The 26,246-nt window shown below is 48.9% G+C and overlaps 1 protein-coding gene across 1 annotated transcript in view; it reads left to right on the top strand.

Moving 5' to 3' along the window:
• Window positions 1-26,246, top strand: part of LOC310880476 (uncharacterized protein) — a 300,941-nt gene that overhangs the window by 194,476 nt on the left and 80,219 nt on the right. Inside the window, exon 18 of the mRNA XM_083796312.1 lies at window positions 1,239-9,767. The gene's annotated coding sequence lies outside the window, so the exon portion shown is untranslated. The remainder of the gene's footprint in view (window positions 1-1,238; window positions 9,768-26,246) is intronic.

Here is a 26,246-nt window from a genome sequence, read left to right on the forward strand (position 1 = left end):
GACGCCTGGAGCATCACGTCAACCCATCGTTGTGTGGGAAGGCAGAATGAGGGGTGCTGGATACTAACAATAATGACCTGTGCTCGTAGGAAGCAGTGGGCCTGGCACTCTTTCCTCTGTGCGGATAAAGGATGAGATAAAGACATTGTGCTAGACACGGCATCTGTTGGAAGAAGAGCTTTCAGGTAAAAAAAAAGATCTTTGCTGGTAAAGTCATTGAAATACATCAGACTGAAACGTTTGTCCACTTCCTTATCCCGTAGCCATTCAGAACAACCTTACTTTGTATGATTCCCACTACCGGAGTTACTGGGGACAGTTTATGCACGCATTGCTTGCACCGATTTCCTTTTTGCTCCTACAGGAGGAGCACTGAAAGTCAAAAGCATTTAGCAGCAGGAACAGGAATGAATAAGGCTTCTTAGGATAAGGAAACATTTGTTTCAGTGAGATGATAAGTAATAAAAAGTTTTTCCTCATTCCTCTATTTTAGTCTAAATTTAGCCTCTTTTTTATTTTGTTAGTTTTATTTTTAAAAATACAGCAAATTGTAAGCCAGAAGGGAAACATAAATATATGCCCCCTTTTTTTTCTCCATTCTGTGTTTTGGCAGTGAGACTCTTTACCTGTGCCCCTAAACATGGACCAGCTCTCGGGTTTGTGTTGCCCTGCCTACAGAGGCCCTTGTTCATCACTAACAGTGCAGTTGTGACATTGCAAACCATTCGTCTCTCATCACTTTGAGACCAAACTCGCTATGTTTTCCAGCAGAAGCAGCAAAGTGCTGGAGAGAGATAACAAAGGGGACAAACAATGTATTTGGTAGCAGTAAAGAGCATGCAGGAAGATGCCAGTCGTGCAGATCTCTTGCAATGTAAATGCTGCCTGCTCTCAGGTTAGCTTCAGTGTGAAAAGTGGCTCCAGAAGTAAAGCTTCAGATGTAAAGCAAGCACCTGGGAGCAATAAAGCGCCCAGGCCATGGCCCCTTTGGGTACTGCTCCTCCGGGTGCGGGCTCTATGGGAACAGGCATTTTAGGACTCCTCTCTCTGGCCTTCCCCAGAGTTATGTTTATCTACTTTCTAAACATTTCTGGTGTTAACAAGTGTATCTTTGATGAGTGTCCAAAGTTCATATCCGCTCTTGTGTTTAACCTTCGTATACAGCGACTGAGGTCGGACAGCTAATTACGTGTGCACCAGCCTCCGAGCACGTAGGCAGCTCCCTTTCTTTTTACTAGGTAACTGATTAGCAGCAGTGAGCCAGCCCATAAGGACACGGGCAGCCGTTGATGCCAAGAAGTCAGCAGGAGTTTTGCTTGCACACTCAAAACACGCTGGACAATTGGTGGGCAAGTGAGAGGATTTCTGTAGGCCGACGCACAGAAACCGTATGGTGTAGCTGATGGAAAACGTTTTCAATGTATTGTTAAGAGGCATGGTCCCATGATTTACCTTGTGATCCGTCCCAACATTGCTACTCTTGTAGAAATAGGTTGGGAAGCTGTTGCTGGAGTTTCCTGCAGCACAGGGGTTCCTAGGAAATGCCGCAGCAGTGAGCTGGGACCCTCAGAGGTGTGATGTCTGAGTGTGTGAAGGAGGCACCGTGGCTTTCTGCCACTTGAGGTGTTCCGGCTGGAAAACAAGGCAAGCTGCCACGCTGGACAGGGTGGTTGTGGTGTCCCTGCTATCTTTGGTCTGTTTCTGCGCACACATTTCTTTTAAGGCACAAGAGACCTCAGCTTTGCAGCACTTTTAACTGGAAGGATCTGGACTGTAAGGTGGAAGCTGTAGCCCTAAAATTGTCTTTGCCCTCCAATATGTGAAGCATGTGGATAGGATACACAATGGTCCACGTGTGGGGACATCCAGGCTGGCCAACAATGAAGGCTTCAGAGAAAGGAATGTCCAAAGTTTCCCCCTTCATTGGGGCTGAAGCATCTGATGCTTCATAGCAGAGAAGTGTTGGTGTCAGGATGTAGATGTCTAACACAAAATAAGGAGAGGGGAGGGCCTCCTCTTTTTAAAACTACCTGTAGTGGTTACAGCTCTTGCATTGGGATTGCTTGGGTGGACCTATTTTGGACACCAAAACCGGAAGGATTTTTCCCAGAGTTTCCAGACCTACGTGGCCTTATAGTCCATTGAAACTTTGGGAAATGGAGCTTTACACACACGTTTCAAACCCTCTGTCTGCACGTGGTTATTTTGCGTTGTGTTAATACCTCTCAGATGCTGTGTTTTGTGCTAATGAGCTCCAATGCTTAAGATAAGGAGCAGAACGGAACTGAATAAAGTGCCAAAGGAATAATTATTTTCACACTTGAGCAGCAGACTGACAAGGACAAGTTCTGTTCAACCTAGTAAGCCCCTGGAGCAGGAGGTATTTCTGTCCAGGAGAAGATGAGCTCCGAGAGGTTAGGTGCGGGTTTGGGAGCGTCCCAGGGGCTGGCGCCTGCTCAAAGTGCAAACCAGAGGGGAGCAGGAAAGTGTCAGCAAATCCAAACGTGTTCTTTGCTTGGGGTTGCTTCTGTCTTTGGGGTAGTGGACACCAGTTAGGCGTAATAAATTTTTTTTCTCTCCACAATTGGAAAAGAAAATAAAATCATACCACAGTTGAGTAGAGAACCCTTGCCTGGTCCAAACAGAAAAACACACCTTCTGCTGCTGGCACATCACACTGTGAATATTTGCTTTGGCTAATAAACAGAGAGAGGTTGTTAAATGATTTACCTGCTCTGTGTACCCAGCATTTGTTGCTAAGCTCTTCAATATTTAAACACGCCCCCCTCCTGCGCAAAGCTCGGAGAGGGGGTTGGAGCTTCCCTTGGAGCGTCTCCCACCGACATTGTGGTGAAAGGCAGGACCGGGTGCATGAAGCATCCCAGCAGCAAGGCTGAGCCCTTGGGCCCTCCGGGCTGCTCTGCAGGCGGCAGCGGGTGCTGCTCGGCGAGCTGCCCGGGGCACTGCTGCGTTTGGCCACGGAGCCATGCAGAGGGACCGTGGTGGCACCCAGGCAGTGCTGGCTGCAGGATGCACAGGGTGCTCTTGGAAGGGCAATTTATTACGTTTGGAATCTATTTATTCATTTTGTTGTTTGTTGTTGTTGTTTTACCAGATGGCATTAGGCTACCAGTAAATTGCAGGTTTTGCCCATGGATGTTAATAGCAACTTGTTGGCGAGAGAAAACTATTTTAACGTCTATTATTTGCCAGAAGGAAGAACAAACAAGTGAACAAAAATCCAGCTGGCCATCTTCTGTGGTCTTAAAGAGGACTCAAAATGTGAGTCTTGTCCTAGGATTTCAGTGATTTATTAAGCAAAGCTTTGGGGTTTTGATGAACTTGGGGTTTTGATGAACTTGGGGTTTTTCCATTGCCTTGACTCCAGTTTCTGAAGCCGTGGCCCAGTGGTTAGCCAGGGGCAGGACTTGAGACAAGCTTCTCTGAATTGCCCTCTGTACGGGGCGGTATATCGGAGTTGTTGCTGGCGTTTGACCCTCGTGCCATTCATACACCACCAGACACACCTCTTGATGCTCCGTAGCAGTGGGATTTTCCAAAATAATCCATTAACGGAGCTGTATACAGCCAGGAACAGATTGCTAGTGGCCTCCTGCCGCAGGTGATGCCCGTGCGTTACTTGGCTGCAATTCCCCACAACTTCAGGAAGGTGCTTTGTTGCGGTCAGGTTTATTCTGCTCTGAGCTCCGCCGGACACCCCAGCCCCAGCCTGGGGACCAGGCCAGCTGCGTTAGCGTAGCAGGGTCCTGTTCTAGGGCAAAAGCTGCCCTCTTGACATGGACAGGTAAACAGAAATCTGTGTTAGCAGCAGTAATCTGTCAATGAAAACCTCTAAGCTGCCATTCTTTACTTACTACAGAAGGAAATGAAGGCTCCTGAGGTAGCTGATGCTGGCTGGAGCTTAAAGCATTATTTTATGTTTGTTCACTTGTTTTAGCCACGCAGTGGCTCAGTAACAGCCGTCCCAGCCAAATACCTGCTGTTTCCATGCCCCACGGCACGTGAGCCCACCGCACCAGGTGCTGCACGGGATGGACTCACTGCCTGCGTGCAGAGCAGGTCACAGCGTCCCGAGAGTAAGCGACAGTGCACTGAAGGAAAAAAAAACTGAGAAGGATTTAAATACTCCTGATGTTCGGAAACATTACGAGAGGAAAGGGTTCAATTTGGTGGTAATGTTCTAAGCACCTTCAGGACGATTGCTGTTACCCCAGTAAGGCTGTCCTAGTGAGCCGAGGTTTACATTTGGCTTCCAAATCAAGCTGTTTGTTGATGTCATGAAAATTATTCTCTAAGCTGTGTCAAACCCTCAAGAATGTAGCTAATTTCCTCTATTCACTCAACACCCCTCACTCAGTAAACTGGGGCTGGAAACCAAACAGCAAAGCGGCTTATGACTCTTTTCACTTCTTGTAGGAATCTTCTGCTTGAATTTAATTTTTTACCTTCTTTGTAGCCTTTTATATCTTTCCATGATCAGTCCAGCCGTGGTGGTACTGCTGCGTGATTTTCTCTGAGGAAGTGCAATGTGTGTGTTCAAATTGTCTCTGAACGTGAACTCCGCACTGGGTGTTTTATGTGATGCATTGAAAAACCGTGTCTAGCGTACATTGAGAGCTGTCAGCCCATGGCTACCAAAATATGGAACGTGCAGTAACAGGACTTCTGTAATTACTCAATATGGAATGAATTTCTGAAGTTGCCTGTGAACTACCTGAAATTCACTATTTGCAAGGCATTCACTGAAATAGGCTCTTACTATGCAGAGGAATTTCAAGCAACAACTTTATTCAAAGATTTGTTGAGATGCTTTTGATCATTTCTTGACAGGTGGAAATACAACACCTCTGGTAGTTTTTAGGTAGTAAGTAATTCACGTTGTAGTTATTTTGGTGGCTGACTCCTCTGTATGTGAACATTGCATACCAACCTTAGTCCTCTGGCAGTATACAGGGGGCAATTTTAGAGTGCTTTGAGATAAGCAGGTTTGCATGCCTTCTTACAAGGGTTGGAAAGCGCTGTACAAAGCCCGATAATATCTTACATTTTCCTTTCCACCAGAGAGGTGCGCATAAGCAGTTGGGTTCACATTTATACCAAAAGGGTTGCAATCACAGAGGGCATCTGACTGACTCGATGTCGCGTGCAGTATCTGAAGGTCAGCCCAGACTCCAGGTATCCTCACCTGGCGCGCTCTCCCCTAATGTCATCCCCTACTTCAGGCTTGTTTCATGTGCACTGGGAGAAGGAAATGTGTTGATGTAGCCCATAGTTGCCTAGTAAGAGGGGTGTCCACCGCCTGTGGAAATGACTGATAGGAGTTATTTTGAGAGGGGTTTCAATGTGAGCTGTGTCTTTGATCTTACCGGTGTGTCAACTGTTGGAACAGTTGAGAGCTCAGAGTGGTAAAGTCTGCAGACATCTGATTGTCTTGTTTGTCCCCGAATCGGACCCTGAGACATCGAAAATACCACGAGAACTCAAAATACAAGAGCAAGAGGAAGAAAGCGCAGATCATGGGAGATAAGGTTGAAGTCCTTAAGCCCTGAAGTCTGATTCAAGGCTCTGAGGGATGCTGAGGCTAGCCGCTGCTCTGTGCACGCTGGTTCGCGTGCCCGTGGCTTCTCAGAGCAGTACCGGCTGCTGAGCCCCATCGAGCTGTGGTGGCATCGAGGGGACCGGGGCTGGCCCCACTGCCACCCCTCCGAGCTGCAGAGGTCTCGAGGGTGCTACAAATATCAGTACCGTGTTGCTGTTTCGCAAGTAATCAGAAGTGGCAGAGATGGCTCTGCAAACCATGTTGGCTCCTTGGAGGATAATTATTCAGGTTCTCTGCTCGCCATAAACTTGGCCTAATGCAGTAATTCTCAGAAGAGCTAGAGAGGAATTTTAACGTGCAAAAGCTGGAAAAGAAGTGACCATCTCATGGCAGGATTCACCTTTGCCCTTCAGCCTTTGGATGGCTCTCTGCTTCCCTTTGGGTTTTGAATGTGTTCCCAGAGCAACACGCTTTGCCCCCATCACACTTCAGTGTTTCCTTCTATGCATTATTAAGCTGAAAAAGAGCTTTGCAGCTTTGAAATATGTTCTCATTAGCTGTAATTAAATCTTTAAATTCTCCTTCAGGCTCGGATAAGGCACAAGCCCCGCTCACACCCAAAGCTTTTCTACTTTTTTTTTTATTATTTTTATTAGCCTCACACTTTGCTAATTACTGAATGCAGTGATGTTTCCAAAGCAGCCACAAATAGAAGTATTTACTATTCAGCAAGGCATGTGTTAATCTGGCAAACTATTATATTGGCTACACAGTCTCTTATTTAATATGAATCACTCCATAAAGCGCCTCAGCAGCACAGCTTCTTATTCATTATTGCTTAATTTCATGATATCCAAGATGTGGGATTTCAGTTAATGGATAATTGAGATCATAAATCAAAATATTTTCAGTGAGATTACATGAAACACAAGATGTTCAGGTTCAGAGCCCGAATTACCCTTGTCGTCCTTGGCAGCTCTCAGCAAGGATGGGTGAGGTCTGTAGGCATGTCCCTCCTTCTGTCTTGACTCCACCGTCAGGGCGGTGTGGAAGGGAAAGGTTTTTGGTGTTTTATTCCCCTTCTGTCCGTCGGATACACTTCCATGGCTACTGTCAGAGTAGGATTCACAAGTGATGTCTCCCTGCTCCCAACGTATCTGTTGAACGGGAAGCTTTGCTATGCCCAGGGCGGAAACTGCAGCCAGTCCCAGCACATGGGACCAATTTCTGGCAGCATCCCAGCATCCAGTGATGTACAGGGGACTTGGCTGGGTTTTCAGGTTCTAGCTTGCCAAAAGCTAGCTCCTCCAAGCATCCTCATAGTCACACAGGAAACCCGGGAAACAGTAGAGATATCCTAGGCAGGTGCTGTCAACCACTGACCCTCCTTTCCCTGACAGACACTGAAAACCAGCTTACTTGGGATGACTAATTCCTTCCAGATATCCTAATTAGTGCTTTCATTACTGAGAAGGACTCATAGATATCATAGCAGCCATTGACTGAGCAAATATTGTAGAAGTTACCAGATGTACCGACAGGCACATCTCTTCCCCATTTGGTCCTACTGATTTTGGCGAGCCTTGGATCAGTCATGTTAGCAATTTTCCAACAACAAATCAGCTGTTTGATTCCTTTTGAGAAAGTGGGTGAGCAAACTTACCGTAAAGATCAAGGAGGACATGAGTCCTATTCACATGAGAAAAAAGAGGGCTTGTCAAACAAGAACGTCAAGTTCCAAATTTTTATATTGGAGACCAAAATCTGCAGCATAGTTAACGGATTTTTTAAGGGAGAAATATTTTGGGGGCCAGCTTCCTTTTCTCTGGGGCAGTTTGTGTCTTTTCTTTCTTGGCTTGTTCGTAGCAGCCTTGAAAACAGCGGTTTTGTATGGAAATGCTGATGCAGCTCTCAGTGCAGCAGCAACCCATAGTTTCTCCTGTGTATTTGGGGCTGCCAGCAGGGGCTGGGCTACCGCGGGCCACATCTTACGGGCAAAGTTACTGCTTTTTATAAGGTCAAATGTGTAGCTTATTCCTGCTGGAAAGCATGAGGAAGGACAATAAATGATTCATTGTAGGCACTCCAGAGACACAGACCCCTCATGTGCTTGGTGGTGGGAATACATTAGTACACAGATTTCCTGTTCGTACAGTCTAAATTATGCAGAAATTCCTTTGAGAGGACAGAATGGGCCGTTTGTCACTCGCTTTCTCTTTGTTTCCTATTCTTTTTGCTCTGCCCCTTCCAGGGTGTTGTTTGACATTGCTCCTCACCCGAGGGGTTGAACTGGGAGGTTTACCCCAGTCGTGGGCCACGTGGATTTAGAGCAGCTGAATCATTTCACCTCTAGGGACAGCCCACTGGGGCTGTTATGGGACCCCTGAGCCTTTGTCCAAGTTTCTCCATCTGTCCAGATGCTCATACTTAGACTGGGCAAATTCACTCTCGTTGCTAATCCCATTTCCTAACCCCATGCCCTGTGCGCCCAGGGACCTGCACAAACAGCACGGGAAGGAAGGGAAGGCCATGGGGTGGGAGATAAGCCCTGGAGATAAGGTGGAGGATGTTCGGAGTGAGAACCTGGAGGGCAAATGCTTCCTCACGTTCCTTGCACACACCAGGCACCCGTGGTGAGACTGGCCCGTGGGGAGCAAGTTTTGGAGAGAAGCTGTGAGTTAAACCCTTCGGATTCGGCAGTGCTCACACCTTTGATGGGATGGGGATGCAATTCTTCCGTTTTATTCTGGGGCGCACAGTCACTTTTCCGAGTGCTTGAGAACGTTGCTTGAAGCCTTCGAACTGGTGGTGGTCAGATGCCAGAGTCGTTCTGGAGACCCAGCTGTGCGTGGTTCTCCCCACGCTGTGGCCACCTGGGTGCGCAGCCTGCGATTTGATGCGGTGCTCATCAGTCCTTGGGGGCCTGGGGCTCTGCCCCAGCGTCCAAGCCCTCTCCATCTTCTGCCTGTCTTCAGAACCTAGAAGATGCCCTTCTTCATTACCCCAAACCTTCCAGGCTGTCTCAAAGCTGCTTTACTTTTGGTCTGCCTCAGCCGAAGGCCTCGCTAAGCCATGTGTCCGTGTATTAGGGTGGATAAAGAGTTTGGGCACTGAGGTGTCAGCCGCTGTCACTGCCTGGCCTGGATCACCCGGATGAGGGAGTTCCCTCTCACTGCAGCTCTGCTTTGTCTTTCTAGGAGGGCCCTTCTTCCTTTCCTTCCTTCCCTCCTTTCCCCTCCCTTCTTTCTTATTAAAATAGCCCCTAATATCGTCATTTGCTCTAAGTATGGAAGCAGGCCAAAAACGCATTCCCCAGCTGAACCAAAAACCATTCAGGTCTCGTCATTATTTTTTAACCAGGTCTGTATTAAAAGTTTTATGAGCTGCTCCAGTTTCGGAAGGTTTCCCGTAAATGAACTTTCCACCACTCTGTGACAGCAGTGCGTTGCCAACACACGGATAATATGGAAAAATGAAAGAAGAAAAAAAATAAAGGGCCCTTCCCTCCCCCCTTCCTCCATCTGTTACAACACTGAACTGCGGCAGGAAACGAAGTTTTTCAGTTTTTTATGAGCAGAAGTGATGTGTTTTTTTGTTGTTGTTGTTTTTTTTGTTGTTTTGGTTTGGTTTTTTGAAGCTGTAGAGTGTGTCGTTTCAGAGCTCCCTCCAGAAATCTGGAAGCAACCAGCTCCAGCATGGAAAAGACATTATGTAATTGCAAAAGACAAAAACCCTCCCAATGCTGAGGCTCCGTGGCAGAAGCCAGTCTCTGACCTCACCCTTTTCAGGCTCTCTGGAGAACACTGTGTTCCTCTGGCCCCTCGCAAAAAATAGCCTGTTGCCAGATTTCAGCAAACAATTCCGGCATTTCCTTCCCCTGCCTCTGGTCTGTGGGTGTTTTGGAGGCTCTCGCGTGTGTGGGCAGGGATTCATTAGCTAAAATAAAAACCGTACTACAGAGCTGCGCTAGAAAAAAAATATAAAATTTTATACATATAAAAAAAAAAAAGGCAGGCAAGTGTAATAAGCCTGCGGCATCAGCTAGTTCGGACTCAGTTCCAGTTTTGGAATTAATAAAGAATAACCCAGAAATAGTTGATCTGCCGTGATCCCCAGTGCCCATCATGCCAGCGCGCAGCGGCTGCACCGGTCGGCTCTGCACCGTTGTGGACAAAGCTGAGCATGGCCAACTGTTCGAAAGATCAAGGTCTTTTCTTTTTTTGGCTTTTCCCAGTATAATCCCTATAGAAATGTAATCGTTTGGTGGTGTTTTTCCTCTGAATTCTCTTTAATTTCCTGACTGGGGGTTTGGGGGTTTTGTGAGGTTTTGTGGTAGTGAAGAAATTTTGCTGTTTACAGTGGCTGTACTACACGCTGTAAAAACAGCATCCCATTTCTTCTGAGAAAAGCCCTTGCATGTCCTAATTTAAATTGCCAGGTCATCCTTATTGCCACGGCGCTGCTCCCGGGGGAACCCAAATACGTACCCTGCTTTCGCTGTGGTCCTGGGCCTCCAGGGGCAGGAGGACCCCCTTCGTCTTCCAACTGCAGGTCGAAGCCCCCACATCTCACCGGTGGCGTGTCCAACGGTAGGGAAGGCCGCTCCGTTTCGCAACCGCAGAAGCCAGACGTGCTGCCCTCGACTTTCCCTGCAGACGTGTTTGTGTGGTTCGTTTCTGCCAGCTGGAGCTCAATACCTTCTTTACAAGCTTCTGCTTTCTGCAGGCAGGCTGCCAGCGCAGCCCGTGATAGGTTTTCAGTGGCTGTGCTGTGCAGTTGGGAACGTCGAACCCCAAAATGCTGATGGAAGCAAACTGGAGCTTTCTCTGCCCTCATCAGGAACCCTCCACCTGTCTGCTTGGGCTCTGCCACCACCGTTTTAGCACGAGGAAACACGTGTGTTGCGCTGCGACCCTGAAGGTTGGCTGTGGTCAGGACGGCACCTTGTATGCGTTACTGTTCCTCCGCTAGGCTTCAGAGCATGGCACCGCTCTGGTGTCCCCACCCCAACGAGTGGCACAGCTAGGAAGGGTTTCTGCTGAGGACTTCTGTCTCCAGCTGATGCAGTGTAATACGGGCAAGTGTATGGGTCCTGGCTCAGCATTACTTCAACAGCCGCTCAGCTGGGAACGTCTCTAGGGAGCCCATGGGCTCCTTCCTGCAGACGCTTCAGTGCTGCTTGGGAGGTCAGGAGGGTGACAAAGGGTGAGGAAAGGACGTTTTGCCTTTAAAGGGCTTTTTCAGTCGGCTGTGCCGCCAAGTGACTCCATATTCATCGGGCTACCGAGTGAGCAGAGTGTTGGTGCTGCTGTTTGCCTCGCCACAGGGAGAAGCTGCTGCTATTTTATAGCTTCTTCTTTTTTCCCTGTGGAAGAAACTATAAATCATAGATGAGTCCTTTACCTAAATGACTCTGCAGCTCCCACCAAGGCAGCCAGACTGTAACAACTCCGAGTCTTTTGGGAAGAGCAATTCCCATTCCCTTGTCCTCTGCTGCCAGCGGCAGAGCATGCAGAAGCCCTGGGGGCTTGGTGGATCAAACACGAGACCCCAGGAGTCTGTTTTCCAAGCCCTACGGTGCCACCGGTTCGTGGCCTTGCTTCTGCAGAAATATTGGACTGGGTATTTTGCTTAAGCCAGCACTGGCATGGCGTGGGACTGAGTTCACATGGCAGCATCTGAGACAGGCAGAGGCCAATGCAGGAGGCAGTCGAGCTGCTTCTCAGCTGGAGCTGCACACCCTTCTCTGTGGTTTTTGCTTCTCGGGGAATCTACAAGCCCCTTGAGACCCTTCTGTTGGCGTGGGAGCCAAGGCTGGCCCCTGTGCTTCACCTCCTTGCTCCGGTGCCAGTTTCCTGGTGAGATGTTTATGAAGCTGCAGGCCTTCTGCTCGCCCCTAGAGCTGAGTTTGCTGGGGAATTTCAGTCACCGCTGGCGAGGAGCTCTGTGAGGTGTTCAGCATCTCCAAAGAGGGCAGAAAGCGGTGGCAGGAGAAGCAGCAGGGATGCAGCTGACAGCAGCAGCCCCTTTCCCTGGGGGTGCCCCATGGGCTCTGTAGCTCCTGCTGCCAGCAGAGCTGCCTGTTGTAGGCTGCTGCGGTGACTGCTGGGGGTGCAAGTCCAGAAGGATCACCCAGCCGCCCAGCAGCATTTACCAACCTGATCTAAAGGTGGCCATGCCTTGCCAGAGCTTCTCCTGGGAAGAAGCAGGCTCCGGGTACCTAACTCCTGCTCCGAGGAGCCCAGGCCATCAGTAAATGCCAGCCCATTTGCTGAGGTAATCTTCCATTTGCACAAAATAATTTCATTTTTGAGAGCGGATACGGAAAGCACTGCCAGTAGCATAGTGTGCCCTGACAAATCATGCCGTACGATCGGAGCCTTGAAATCCCAGCCTGCAGTCCTGGCTCCAAATGCGAGTGGCATTTAAGCTGTATCCCCAGGGAGACAACAGCACGAGCATCACATCTTCCTGTCCGGGAGGGCCTTTGCCTTGCTGTCTGATAATGTTCCTCATGCTAATTTGCCAGCAATTACTTCAGAGCTTTGTCTCCTCCTGAACAACCTCTTGACTTCAGCTTTATCATTCTGTTCCTGCGCTGAAATAGCACGTGTGTCTGCATCATCCCAACAGCACCTGGGTTAGGTGGAATAAAGCCCGTGTCCGGGGTGTATTTTCTGTTGGATCGATTCACTCGTGCAGCACCAACCCGTGATCATCCATAAAGGATGCAGATTAAGGCTAATTGCTGCAGGGATTGCACTGGGGTCTGGTGATTAAGGAGGGCTTGGAGCTGGTGGCTCCGAACTGCAGCTGCTTTAGCCCCCAGCCTGCACCCCGTTCCTTAAAGCCATGCTGGGATGGTTTTGGGGGGCCAGATGGTGCCGTTCCTTCCTAATGCAGCTAACTGGGTAGCTCTTCCACTTGTTCTGTCTCCGTTTCCTGCGCATGCCATCAGTAATTTAGCTTTTACTCAAGAAAGAGATTTGAAGTAGCTGGAGGATACCTTAGCACTACTAGGGAGGGAGAGGAGGAAAGATTGTCAAATTTTTCCTGCACTTTCCTTCCCAGTGCTTTCCTTCTCTTGCTCACCCAGCTGTAGCTCCGCCTGTGCTCTCCGTTGTTCCCCATGCCCACCCCATTGTTGTGCAAAGCCGTTTTGCTTTGGTATGATGGAGCACTTCATCCTCAGCTGTGTGTTTTTGAAATCTGGGGGCACAGCCACGACATGATTGTGAACATGAAGTGGCTACTGGGCAACTCCGAGGGCGGCCTCGAAATATTGGCCGGGCTGCGGCCAGGTCCTGGACCAGCAGGTAGGCTGCCAGTGCAAGTACTTACAGCCCCCTACTACTTTTTCACTGTATTTTAAAAGCTTTGAAATCTGGTTCAAAGGTCTGAACCCTGATGTACTCCTTACCCTCTTCCCCATCTGTAACAAAAGCTTTTTAAAAGTGAGTTTGCCCTGACTCTTCTTCTGTATCTCCATCAGTGGAAAACAGGCACATGATGACTGAAGAAGAGAGCAAAGGATGTCCAGCTGGAACTGAATTGAATGCCATTGATTTTTTTAGAGGAAGCCATTAAAGAAATAATTTCCATCTTTCATTTATTGTTCTGCTGATAGAGAAACACAATTAAAGATGTTCCCTCAGCAGTGGGTAAGCTCTCTGCAAGGAGGAGCAACTGATGTTTGTCTTTCAGGTCTCTGAATATTGCTATGTAGCTACAGCACATCCAAATTTTCTCTCCAAAACATTTTGGAGCAAAACAGCTTTTGCCAAAAAGTAGATATTTTTGCTGGAAACAGATCTCTATTTGTATAGAAAAAAAAATCTCAGGTAACAAGAATTTAAAATATCAGTGGACAGTAAAAATCCTTTTGATTTTCTCTCCTTCCTTAGCATGTGTATCAGACTCACCCCCTCGGTACCTTCCATGTTGTAGCTATGGCAGATCTGGAGTTATTCAAGGGAATTTCTTGCTTCTGAATTGCCAGTAACACTGAACAGAAGATGGTCTGGCTGGGATGAAATGAGACTGAGACATTTTGGCTGGGGAAATAAAATGGACTATTGTTTTAAGTTGGATTACATGAAAGAGTTGAAGTTGCTCAAAATAATTTGCTTCTTTTGATAAGCAGTGTATTATGGTAGAAAGATCATAACTTATGTGTATTATCTTTTTATCACCAGTAAGTTTTTAATATATTGCACTTTATCTCCGGATTAGTTGAAAAGTTCATCGCTGTGCCCTTTTTCTCTCAATTAACATACATTAATTACTCTTCCTGGAAATGACTGCAGAGAGAATAAAAATGCCTTTTGGTAACCAATCAGTCTTGGACAAAACCCCAAAAGTGAGTGTAGCTTTAAACCCAGAAAGAAGAGACAAAGCAGCCACTGCTATTAGATGCCAAACAATAAAGCCTTTAACGTGTCTTTGGGATTTTGAGGGGACTGTACGCTGACCTCTCATTCCTGCATATTTTTCACCAGCAGCGTGGCAGCCTTTTCCCTGTATCCGCTCTTACAAAGCCTGTCATAATAGTGCCAGGAAACGTCACCGGGAGGACAGCGTTTCCCAGCGAAGTACCAGGCACTGACATGATAGCCCTGCTTGGGGAGACCCATGGGCTCTGAGATGGCTTTAGGCAGACCTTCTTCTCCATCTCAGAGGGACATCACTGAGTTGTGAAGCTGCTGGGGGCTCCAGGTGCAGCCCTGGCCCAAACAAGGGCAATGCTGCAGCAGGATGCTGGTCCCTGGGCTAAAGATGGCCCAAAATATCACTGCTGCTCACCAGGAGTGATTTCTACAGCTCTCCTGGCAGGGGGTCGTGCAGTCCTCAGTGTGGCTGCGTCCCTCCCCGTAGGCTGGTTTGGCTGAGAGATGCAGCAGCTTTGGCGTAGCTGTGGCAGCGAACGCTTTGGGGGTGACAATGGCTTCCTTTGGCCCCGGCTTGTAAACGAAACGCCTATTCACAGCCCAGATCCACCAGCAAGTCAACAAATTGCTGCTGCGAGTAGCTCCTGGAGGTGCTGGGCTGTCTATAGGCTTGTGGGGAAGGTTTGGTGAGGTGACTCCCGAGTCCTGGCGGCACCTCGCAATGCGGATCCGTGCCCGGTGGCTCCTTGTCACTCCCCCCGGGGCAGTGGTTGTCGCACAGACACAGCTGCCACCGTGCTGTTGTGGTATCACTGCCAAAGCATCACACACACACCTCTGGGGGACATCCCTGCTTCAGAGCCAAAAGAGCATCTGGCGGTCGCGTTGGTTTCACGTGGTCCTGACCACAGCGTGGACATGTACAATGCACCCACGGGAGGAGGAGGAGGAGGACGCCTCCAGAAGTGTGCCTCTGCTGGGGAAGGAGCATGTGGTGGAGCCAGGGCAGAGGACCCCCAGCATCCCAACTGCTGCCAGGGCACCCAGGCATCACCGATGGGTGATGGGGAGCTGACTTTGTGTATTAACAAAAAGGACACCTGACTGGTAAAACAGTAATTACTCTTGGCTCTAAGAAGTGTAATTATCAAGTAATCCACAAGGGTATATAATGAGGTGGGAGTATTTTTAGCCCTGGAGTGAGTTCTCTGCAGTCCCCCGGCACTGTACCCAGAGTAAAGAGCACTTAAGCAGCACTGATGGCCTGTAGCTTTTAAGAAATTACTGTGATGCATCTTTAAAACTGTGAGCTTTATTAAAAAGGGAGGTGGGGGATGCTATTACCTTATCATAGCTGGGTTAAGACAGAATATGCATTTAAGAAGGCCCTGTTGCGTTGTGAGGCTTGCAAGCTTTATAATTCGAGGTAGAACTAATAGCCGGAGACGGTCCAAAATGTGTATTGGCCTTTTGGAGCTGAACACACTGCTGGTCCCAGGGCTGAGCACTTGCCAGACATCCAGTGTGCAGCAAGAGCATGACAAGGATGCTAAGCTGAATGCCTGGAGGATTCTGCAGCGCAGAGGCTTGAGCGAGCTGGAAGAATGCTTTAGCCCCATGCTTGCTGCTTGGCTGATGGGTGAGAAAAGGGAGAGGAAATTAGGATTTTCTTGTCAAATAGTTAAAAAAAAAAAAAAAAGTCATGTTTGCTGTGTGGTTGGGAACGTGTTTTCACACATAGCCATTGAGGAGAAAGCAGCTCAGCATCGTGTTCAGGTGCGATTTCAGAGCAGCTGCTCCCAGTGCCACCCAGTGCATGCAGCACCCGAGAGCTTGCTGAGGTCCAGGAACAGCAGAGCCTGTGGGCCTGTTCCAGCACCAACACCCCATTACCAGCCGTCCTTTTTGTACCTCTGTGTAACAGGCACCAGGGCAATTAATGTTGTTTATGAGGGTGAATTAACTGGCACCTTGACTCGTGCTTGTGTGATTTCTGCTGCAGTTAGATGCTTATGTGACTAACATTGGTTTTGCACCTACAGATTTTTTTTCTCTGCTAGTTTTATGTTCTTCAGCCAAGGATTTGCACTCAGGAGACTGTTGTTCTAAGTTCAGGTGAGGATGTTCAGAGCCAAGTGGCTGCAGTTCACCTGGGCTAGCTCCAAGCCCTCCAATGCCATTGGTGACACAGAGGAGTGCTGGTGGGACGGGGGCATGCTCCCCACGCACCGGCAGAAAGCACATTGGGGAAAAAGGCTGTGAAAACTGCTTGCCAGGATTCACTGCCATATTTGCAGAAGTTTCCGTGGGAATGGCTTTTGCAGCACTCAGCCAGCTCATGCTCTGAATTAGCTGAGCCCTCCGCCTTCCCCCAGCCTGGAGAGCGATGCTGCACTGCCTCTTTCTTTCTTTTTAGCTGCAGTTTCGAAAGGTTGGATCTTATTCTAGCCTCTCCAGCCTGGAGAGGGAACACAGACCTTGAAACACCTGCTTCCCACACCGGCAGAGCTGAATGGCAGAGGAGCGCACAGCCGCTGAGCCTTTGTTTTGGGGTTTTCTTTTAATGATGAGGAGCAATCGGGGCTTGGCTGTTAAATGAATGACTTTGGTTGGAAGATAAGCTCGGACACCTGAGGTCTCGCATTCCCGGCAGGGCTGGCAAGCACCAAAGGGCTTTTCACAGGCATCTCTGGAAAGTCGCTATTGTGTGTGAGCTTTACACTCAAACACCTTTGGACAATGACGGCACCAGAGGACACTGCTGTTCACAATTGTTGGCAGCAGAATAAATCCCCGCTTCCTGCGGCGTTTCCCTCTGTCGGGCGCAGGGCTGGTGCAGCGCAGAGCTTTGCGGAGGCACAAAAGGTCTCTCCATAGAGCAGGGGTCAAACCGCGGGTTCCTCCTTTCAAAGCTGCTCCTGATCCCTGATGCAGAGAGCCCCACAGACCCCATTTGGAAGCGGAGAAAGAGTGGCTTTGTGTTGCTGAAGCAAAGGAGAGAGGGAGGAGGAGGGAATCCCAAGCCCTGCTTATGAAATGAACCCGGGCTGATGTTTCCAGACCTCCCGGTGGCGGAGGGTCAGGTGCCCGAGGCCCAGTGGGACCGATGGGAGCTCTTTCTCGAAGTCCCTTTGCCAGTACCGGCTGTGGAGGGGGACAAAGTGTGGCAGCTCCTGGTCCCCAGGAGATGGGGTAGCAGGTCCTGCTACATCCCTCTTGGTGCCCTGCTTGTTGCGGGATTTTGCTGGCCCTGGAGCTGTGGGGAGGTGCTGAGATGGGCTCTGGTGCTGTGGGACACCTGCAATTGCAACGCCAGGGCAGCAGGGCTTGACGTGTCTGGGACTCAATTCCTAGGCCCACGTAGGACTCCGCAGGAATGGTGGCAGCAGTTAAGTAAAGCGAGGAGGTGCGGCTGGGGCTGGTTGTCCCCTCACCTCTCCTGGTGACGCAGTCCGTGAGGCCAGGACAGCCCTGCAGCACAAGCTGGTGAAAACCACGCAGCGAGCAGCTGTGGGTGCTACTGCAGTGCCAACGACTCAGTGACGTGGGTGTCCCCAGGGGGCTGTCACCGTGCCCTTTGCGGAGCTGTGGGCACACGGAGCAGACACCTTGCAGGTGAGGTGGCGTCTGCATGAGCAGATACAGCAGTGCACATGAAAAGGATGATAGAATAGAAAGCGATGTGGAGAGTGAAGCGTTTGTGCTGAGGACTTGCTGTCTGTACTGTTTTTTGGGGGTTGGTTTGACTAGTTCTGAACAGATCTTGGAGTCGTTGACTGATGGGACGTGTTTTGTGCTTGTATCGGAGAGGAATCCCCTTCTCATGGCCAAAGTCCTCTTGGTGACAGGAGCCAAAGTGCGGGAAGTGGATGAGAGCAGGACTTGTGCTTCAAAACCACACTTCTGCTCCAGACTCAGACACACACACAAACACTTCTTGGACTCCACCAGCAGCATCGCTGAGGGCACAGTGGTGCTCTGGCACCTTGCTCCTTCCAGTGCGCAGTGGGTGGCCGGTCTGAAGGCCTCACGGGATGCACAGACCTCCTCTCCCTCGCAGAAAGGGCAGGCACCTGGGGTAAGCCTGCCAGCAGCAGCCAAAGTGCTCCCGGCATCCAGCCTCCGCTGAATTTGGGTGTTCACTGGGGGCTTTGTTCCCCATGCATGCTTTGGGCGTCCCAGCCCCGGGGAAATTCTCCGAGCCCCAGCAAGCCAAGAGCCAATGTTGGCTAATGTATAAATGGATATGGGCAGAGCATTTGCGTTTTGAGGCTGTTGCTGCCTTTCTTAAGGCAAACATTTTCCTTGGAGGTTTCTGAACACTTTGGATAGCATAGAAATAGGGCCGTGCACGCGGTGCCTGTCCTCTCCAAGCCCTGAGAAGCCCCTCGCTGCACCACCCAGGTCAGAGCAAGCCTCCCATCTGGGAAGTCCATTCACACAATGATATTTCAGTACGTGTCTTAAAATGACGATTTCCTATTCCCTTATTGCTTCAAGCTCTTTGGGTTCCTCATGTGGATGAAGGAGCGTCCCTGTGGAGCTGAAGCCCCCGCAGGCTTATTTTGCAGCCACCGTGTTTTCAGGGGTTGGAAGAAACAGAGGGGGGGACCCGACAGTAATGCACTGAAAATGGCCGTGCATCTGTGGCTTTTTTCCTGTGTGGTAAACTCTTCTGCTTTGTGGAAAACAGCATGTGGGGAATTCCTGTGCCAGCAATACTTCTTACTGGAAATTGGGATGTTTCTGTAATGAGGAAAGAAACATTCTTGAGCACCAAGTTATCAAATAAGTTGACAAATTCAGATGCGCTAAATCACCAGGCATAAACATCTGCCTGGCCTGCTTTCATGTGCCTGCAGCGAGGGCAGCGTTTCTGCTTCCTGACAAGATGTGACCTCTGTCCTCTGGAACTATTTTTAGCTTGTATTTGTTTGGAGGAGGCTCTTACACCAACCCAACCAATGCTTCTCTTGCCTTTAATTCTTCCTAAGGTTTTTTTTGGTGAGCAGGCCAGTTAAAATGCTGCTGTGGCTTGGACGCTGGCAGTGCACTGTGATGTGTATGGTTCACATTTAACTTCTGAGCCCCTGGATCCTGGCTCTTTGGTACTTGTCTTAATCACTTGCTTTAGGGTTTGGGGGCAACACCCCTGTGGTTTTTTTGGTTTGTTGTTTGTTTGTTTGTTTGTTGTCCTTACTAAGCTCTTCTGGGTCAAAATTGGCTGTTATTGAGCTTTCTGGTGCTGATGTGGGGCCCCTGTCTCGGGGTGTATGGGAGGGGAGGAATGGCTGGGAGTATTAGACAGCAACTGTAATTCAAGCGTAATCCCGTTCATCTCGCTGAGACTGCTCACATGTTTAAAATTAAGAGTGTCCTTAAAAATTTTCAGGAATCAGAGCTGGGTTAGTTTAGCCTGAATGCATTAAGAAATGCATATCCATTTGGGACCAGAAAGAAGCCTGAGTGTTTTAAATCCATTTAATGTAAAAGAACAAGACCGTGCTTTGGCTAAAGAGCTGGGAAACCAGTTTTGAAGCTAGGATTGTGTCCTGCTGCAAGGAGCCTGGCATGATGGCTGCACAGTAGCATGGGAAGGGAGAGGAGCTGCTGGGGAAAAGGCACCCACCTCCCTCCATCCACGCTTGGGGCAAAGCCGGGCACAGAGAGATGCTCCCTGCAAACACCTGCTGGCTTTGCATTTCCCCTCTCGGTGCAAGGGAGAACTGCTTGGGAAGGGAGTACCACCGGGGAACCGCTCTTCCGAGGGGCTCTGCCCTGGCTCATGTGCTCCCAGAATCGTGCAAATATATTTGTAGCTTAGGCTGAAGGAAAAGCTAAATACGATTTTTCAGGAAGTTGCCCAAACCAGGAGTTTTCTCCTGAACCTTTTCCCATTCAGGAATTTGTTTTGTGAAGTGTACTTTATCTGGGGAAAAACCTTGAGCTGTTTCTTTTGTTTGGCATCAAAGCCAGCTTAGAGGACTTAGAGGAGCCTTTTTTTTTTTTTTTTTAAAGCGGTCAGCTGCATTAGCAGTCTTGAACCATGTTCTTCCTTCTGCTTTGAATATAAAGCCTACAGCAAGGGAACATTCATTTTTCTTCTTGGCAATAAACAGTGTCTTAAGTTGCCAGTAGTGGAACTTGCCCATTTGCTTGGGAGAGAAAGTCAAAATAAGCACTAATGAAAAAAAGAAGCAAAGCCAGCATTTCAGGTCCATGCTCCCTGACTGTGCAATGCATAGGCACATACTGCTTGGAGCAGTTATGGTGATGGACTGAAAATCTGCTGGGTTTTGCTTGTGCAGGTGTAAACTGGAAATCTGCTGGGTTTTGCTTGTGCAGGTATAAATCCTGCTGGCTGTGAGCCGCTTCTCCCTTATCAGTTTCTCTGCTGCAGTGAAACAGCTCAAAATTCACTGCTCATTCCCAAGGCAATGCTCATGCCCTTGCTTTGGCTTCTTTATGCAACAACAGAGCATGCATTGTCTTAAAAAACAAAACAAACAAAAATCAGAAAAGAAGAATCACAGAATTGTAGGGGTTGGAAGGGACCTCAAGAGATCATTGGGTCCAACCCCCCTGCCAAAGCAGGTTCCCTAAAGCAGGCTGCCCAGGTAGGCGTCCAGACGGGTCTTGAATATCTCCAGAGAAGGAGACCCCACAGCCTCCCTGGGCAGCCTGTCCCAGTGCTCCGTCACGCTCACTGTGAAGAAGCTCTTTCGCGTGTTGGTGCAGAACTTCCTGTGCTCCATTTTGTGGCCATTGCCCCTTGTCCTGTCCCCACAAACCACTGAAAAGAGGTTGGCCAAATCCCTCTGTCTCCCACACTTAAGATATTTGTAAACATTGATAAGATCCCCTCTCAGTCTTCTCTTCTCCAGGCTGAACAGACCCAGGTCTCTCAGCCTTTCCTCATAGGGAAGATGCTCCAGGCCCCGTACCATCTTTGTTGCCCTCCACTGGACTCTTTCCAGAAGATCCCAAAAGAAGAAAAGAAGAATAAAGAATATAAGGGCAGATGTGGAGAATAAATGCTCCGCAACCATAAGAGAGCCTGTTCCGTCGATGGAGCTGATGCTCAAACTCCTCATGGGCTGACAAATTCTGTACAAGCTTTTCGGTGCCCACGGCCACTGTCGCACAGCCCGGGCAGTCCCTTTCTCTCCAAGCCAGCAAATGCCGTGCAGTGGGTGGCTCCCCTGGGGTCTGCTCTGTCGCAGGAGCTTGTCGTGGCCCTGGGCCACGCATCCTGGTACGTCTGGGTTTGGCTGCTGCTTAAAGGAGGTCCCAGTCAGGCTGTGAAAACCCAGAGTCTGTGGTTTTTCTCTCTTCCTGAGTTCAAGTCCTGTAAAGTGGGATCATGGGGAAGAAACAAGCCTTTGTAAACCTTTAGTTCACAGCTGCTGCTGGGGCTTGTATCTGTCCACTCACCCCAGTGCCTGTCATCACACAGCTGCCGTAATCTCTGTTTATCTCGTTCCTCTTCTTTCTTCCTTAATCCATTTTTTTCCTGTTCTCTGCCTTGCTGCTGCTTTCTACTCCTTTTTTCTCTCCCCCTTGCTCTCTCCTTATCTCTGTACTTGTTTTTGCTCTCCTGCACGTTTGGTTGCCACCAGGCTGGTGGCAGGAGCAGCTCCCTGGCGTGTCTTGGGGCAGTCAGTGAGAGCGGGATGGAACGAGCCACCCTGGGGGGCAAAACTGATCTTCACCCCTGTGATTCGAGTACGGCAAATTTACTGCTCAGAAAACAACCCTCCGTCTCATCTTTCCGCTGAATTTCAGTTCAGCAAGGTGGGGTTCTGGCAGGGCTTGGGAGACGTCCACGGGGATCCCCAAGAAGCCGCTCCTGGTAGGTCACAGTCCAGAAGATGAGTGCTGGTGGCACCAGCATAGCCAAGCTGCTGAGCCAGGCGGCTGTTGTAGCTTCAGGGGGAGTTTTGGCACCTGGTCCAGCCTCCTTGGAACGTGGGGTTGGAGTAGCTGATCTCCTGTCCCTTCATTTCAGAGGATCCCAAGCTATCTTCCGGGCTGGGGTCAGCCCGCCAAGTGCCCTGCCCGACAGACAAGTGAACCCAAGCGGGGTTCGGCGTATCCGTCTCTGAAGGGGAGTGCATCTGCCTAGTGAGGACTTGCACAAGAGGAATCCCGTGTGTGTGCATGAAGGAATGAACACAAAACCACCTTCTCACCTGCTTTCTTGCATCCTCCCCTCTCTACTTCTCATTTAATGTGTCCAAAGTTATCTATGCGTCTGCTCGCAAATGATCTCGGGAGTCATTATTGGAGATGAGCAGGCTTTGCTGCTTCTCCCTCAGTGTTAGTTTTCCCTGTGGCACACTGAATTTGTTTAAACTTGAAGTTCCAACAGTGCAAACCCATGGCAGAAGGCTGTTGAAACATGTACAGATTGGCAAGCAAAATATGCTGGATCTTACAGAGAGGGCCAGAGGCATCTTCAAATTAAGCGTCACTTATTTAAGGGTTTGAGTGCAAACACAGACACCTAGCTTTAGTAACCCGTGTCTCTTAGCTCCTTTATTTATAAATAGTGAAAGGTCTTATGTGTCCTGATAAATAACTTTTTAACCGGAAAACTACGGTGTGAGGTGCATAATTGTGTCATAGTTACAGCAGTCCACTTGCGATTAAGATTTGAATTTTCCTAGATATCAGAGATCAAAGTGCTTTGTCATTTTGCCAAAAGCAGAAAAACATGTATTGTATCATTGGTCTCGGTCTCAGATTGATTTTGGCCAATGGCTAGTCAAGAATGAGACGGCACGGAGAAAACTAGCTCCTGAAGGCAAAGCCGTGGCCTTCCCAGCCCTGCTGGGATTTCCCTGGGGATTCTTCCCATCATGGCAGAGCAACATGCGATCCTGCGGCACTGCTGCTCTCAGGTAACAGAGGTTTATCCTTCAGGAAAAATCTCGATAGCTGATAGCTTTCAAGCTTCTCACAGAGCCCATGCCAAACCCTAGTTGGTTGTCTTAATCAAGTGCTCTTCTTTTTTGACTTCATGCAGTTGCTTGTTGAATATAAGAAGCCACGAGTGATCTGACTTGGTCTTTGGAGATAAGAATATATATATATATATCTGTAAACACACGCTTTGTGCTGTGCCTTTTTCTCAAAAGTCTTGCACTGAGATGAGTAGCATAAAGAATCACTGACAATACCCATGGGTGCTACCCTGGACCTGGACGCGGTGCCACGGAGCGTGGGCACAGCCGTGCTGCTCTCTGTCTTGTTCGGGTGGCTGGAAGGGAGCTACTGGAGTGCTCCTGTAGAAGAGATTCAGAAGATGTAACTGCAGGAAGAGTTAGTCCCAAACTGTTTTTGATGATGATGGCTAGGGCTCTCTACCTAGTTCACCTTTTGAAGGAAAAATCTAGTTTCCACAAAGAATCATTTTCTCTCCAAGTATTTAATTTTAATGAAAACTGTGGAGGGGACTTCTGGGGCTGGGGGCAAACGCTAATCCCTGCCTCTCCTAGAGTGCTCTTTTGGAGCTGTATCACAAGTTGCACGTTTTTGTCCATGGGCTGGGTGCTCCTCCTCCTGTCTGGAACCCTCCTTCCCGTGATGCCCTGCACTTTCTGCCACAGGGCTTTGGTCCGTACAACCCTCCACTTGATTGATAATTGCCGTAATTTTCAAGCTAGATGAGTTCTTGATTACTTTAAAAGGGAGGCCTGTGCTCAACTGGCTGTTAGCTATTTTGCTTCCAAGGGTAATTAGTCATGGGTTTACACAGAAGGAAATAATTGATGTACACGTAGAGTGGAAGCACTTCTCTGCCATTATGATCTGAAAACATATTCATTTGTTCATTCTGTCTGAACTTGAAGTAGCTGTTCTGTTAGCACAGAAAAAGGAGTAGGCTTTTTTACATAAGACTGTTCTATGTCCTAGTAGAGACGATGTTCTCATTTTTGGAAGAGTGAGTAAAAACAAGGAAAGAAAGGAGGAAAAAAAAAAAGTAGTTTCCCGAAGACTTAGAATGTATCACTGACGTGGTTTTGACGTTGGTATAATGTGGCAAATTTATACTGAGATACATATGCACGTGTATGTATTTATCAGAAACCCATCAATGGAAAGACCCAGTGCAGGATTTCAGCGTGGGAGGCACAAGATGCTGATACGTTCAGCCACAACACAGGCAGGCTCTTTGCTTTGTCTTCATCAGGTACCTTCTGCTCCAACTGGCCTTCCAGTCCAGGTTCCCCATCTTTCCTTTTCTACTTCCAAGTGAGCAGCTGCGTGAGGACGTCTCAGGCGGAGCTGTCACTCCTTGGGTGCCTTGTGTCTCATCTCTTGTAGTGTGCTTCCTCCCTCAAGTTCCCCCATTCCCTTGTGACACCTGCTAGCTGCAGCCTCTGATGACTCGTGTCGACATCTGTCCTCCAGGGAAGCCGTGGCTATCTTTCCAGTTCCACGTCCACCTCTTCACACAGGTTTCCTGGTGAGCTTCTGCAGGAAAGGAGCACCTCGCACACAGGGTGCAGACCGGTGTCCTGTTGGTTGTTGGAGGGTGCGGTGTCTTGGCTTAAAGAAAAAGTATCTGGAAAGCTGGGCTAGGATGCAGCTAACAAATCATTGCTTCTTGTCAGTAGCAACCCCAAGGGGCCAGTGGTTTGGGATGCAGTTTCCTGGGACAAGCCCTGGCTGCATCCAGACATACAGTTATCGCTTGAGCCATTGGTTCTGTGATAACGGGATTTGGGGCACAGACTGCTTAAATGCCTGTTTAAAGCAGGGACATGCCCATAAATAACTTTTATTCTTTTTGTTTGTTTGTTTTTGTTTCATAGCCAAGTTGTGGGGAAAAAAAAAAAAGGACAGGGCGAGGGTGCACTGAGATGTCCGTATGTAATACTGAGATGTCCATATGTAATTCTGAGCTGTCTACAGGTGGCACTGAGCAGCTAAAGAGGCACTTTCCGGGCTGGCTGTTTCTTCACCCCCATCAAAGCAAGGAGTCCCGACTTCCTCTGTAATAAATATGTACGTTTTCCACCCCAAAAGGAGACGGAGAGCAGCTTCCCCCGCCGCCGATGTTTTAGGGGGTGTGGGCAAGGCATGCTCCCTGCAAAACTCCCTCGAGGAAGGACAGGATGTGACCCCGGGCTCCCACATTCTGTGCCAGAGCCTGAGCCACCGGCCACTGACGAACAGGAACCCCTTTTGTTTGCTGCTTCATGTCACCAAATTTTGACTCAGATCCACAGATTTCTGGCAGACTTATAAAACTAATGTGAAAATAAATTGTGAGCAAGCTGTTGGGCGAAACGGCTATTATCTTTCATGTAGCTAGAATCATAGCATCAGTTCCTACCATGCTCTCAGTCTGACAGAGTTGTGTCTTGCTACTGTACGTACAAATTCCTGTTGCTGCACATACAAATGTTTGTGTGCTACTTGAAAGCTCTCTTTCATGTCTGTTACTGGGCTAGAGAAATGCCTTGTTGGAAACCTGTACTGTCAGCTAAGCTGACAAAGATTTTATTTAACATGAGGCAGAACTAATATCCTTTAAAGAAAGCTGCCATGCTGTTAATTGTCACTCTGGTTTGTGTCAGATGCTTGCAAGAAGCACGCTTGGTTCCTCCACAAACACAACGGCATCTTTCACTCTTAGCGAATAACGCGCTCCAGATGTTCCGCCCTGTGAGAATTTCTTGCGCATGCTGCAATGCCAAGAGAAAAATAAAGCAGTTCAACTTATTTAACCCAGATCTCAGACTGTCTGTCTGCATCATCTAACTCCATCAAGCTGATGGTGCACATGGAATGGATGGAAAACATGTGGTTCCTATAGCCTCCTGCATTTCATGTTGGTTAGCAAATGCAGCGTTAGTTTACCCAAGGCCGTAGCGGGCATGAGCTTAAACCCGGTGTCTCAGTGGCAGGTTCTCTTGTCTTCCCGGCACCACACTACCAGTATTCACGTGTTGTTACTGGGGCCTGAAGCCCTCAGAGCTTCCCCTTTGTGTGCAAACGGCATTTGGGACTTCGCGTGTTCTTAATCGGAGCCCAAACACTAGTTGTAGTGCTCCCGGCCAAAGACTGGGGGCTTACAGGGTTTTGTAGCCACTCAGTGTGGGTTGCGAGCTGCTGTGCACCGCTGGGCCTGCTAAGTGGGGTGCCAGCACCAGAGTCCCACTGTGCTGCCACCTAAGAAGGAAGCTGCAGAAGATGCTACGTAGGGTGGAGGTAGCTGCCTACCCCATTGCGTGCTTCTGTCAGGGCAGTATCGGTGATGGACTTTGTTTGGGTCTTGTGGCATATCC

The sequence above is a fragment of the Anser anser genome (assembly GCF_964211835.1).
Source record: "Anser anser genome assembly, chromosome: 12".
In the NCBI taxonomy this organism is placed as follows: Eukaryota; Metazoa; Chordata; class Aves; order Anseriformes; family Anatidae; genus Anser; species Anser anser.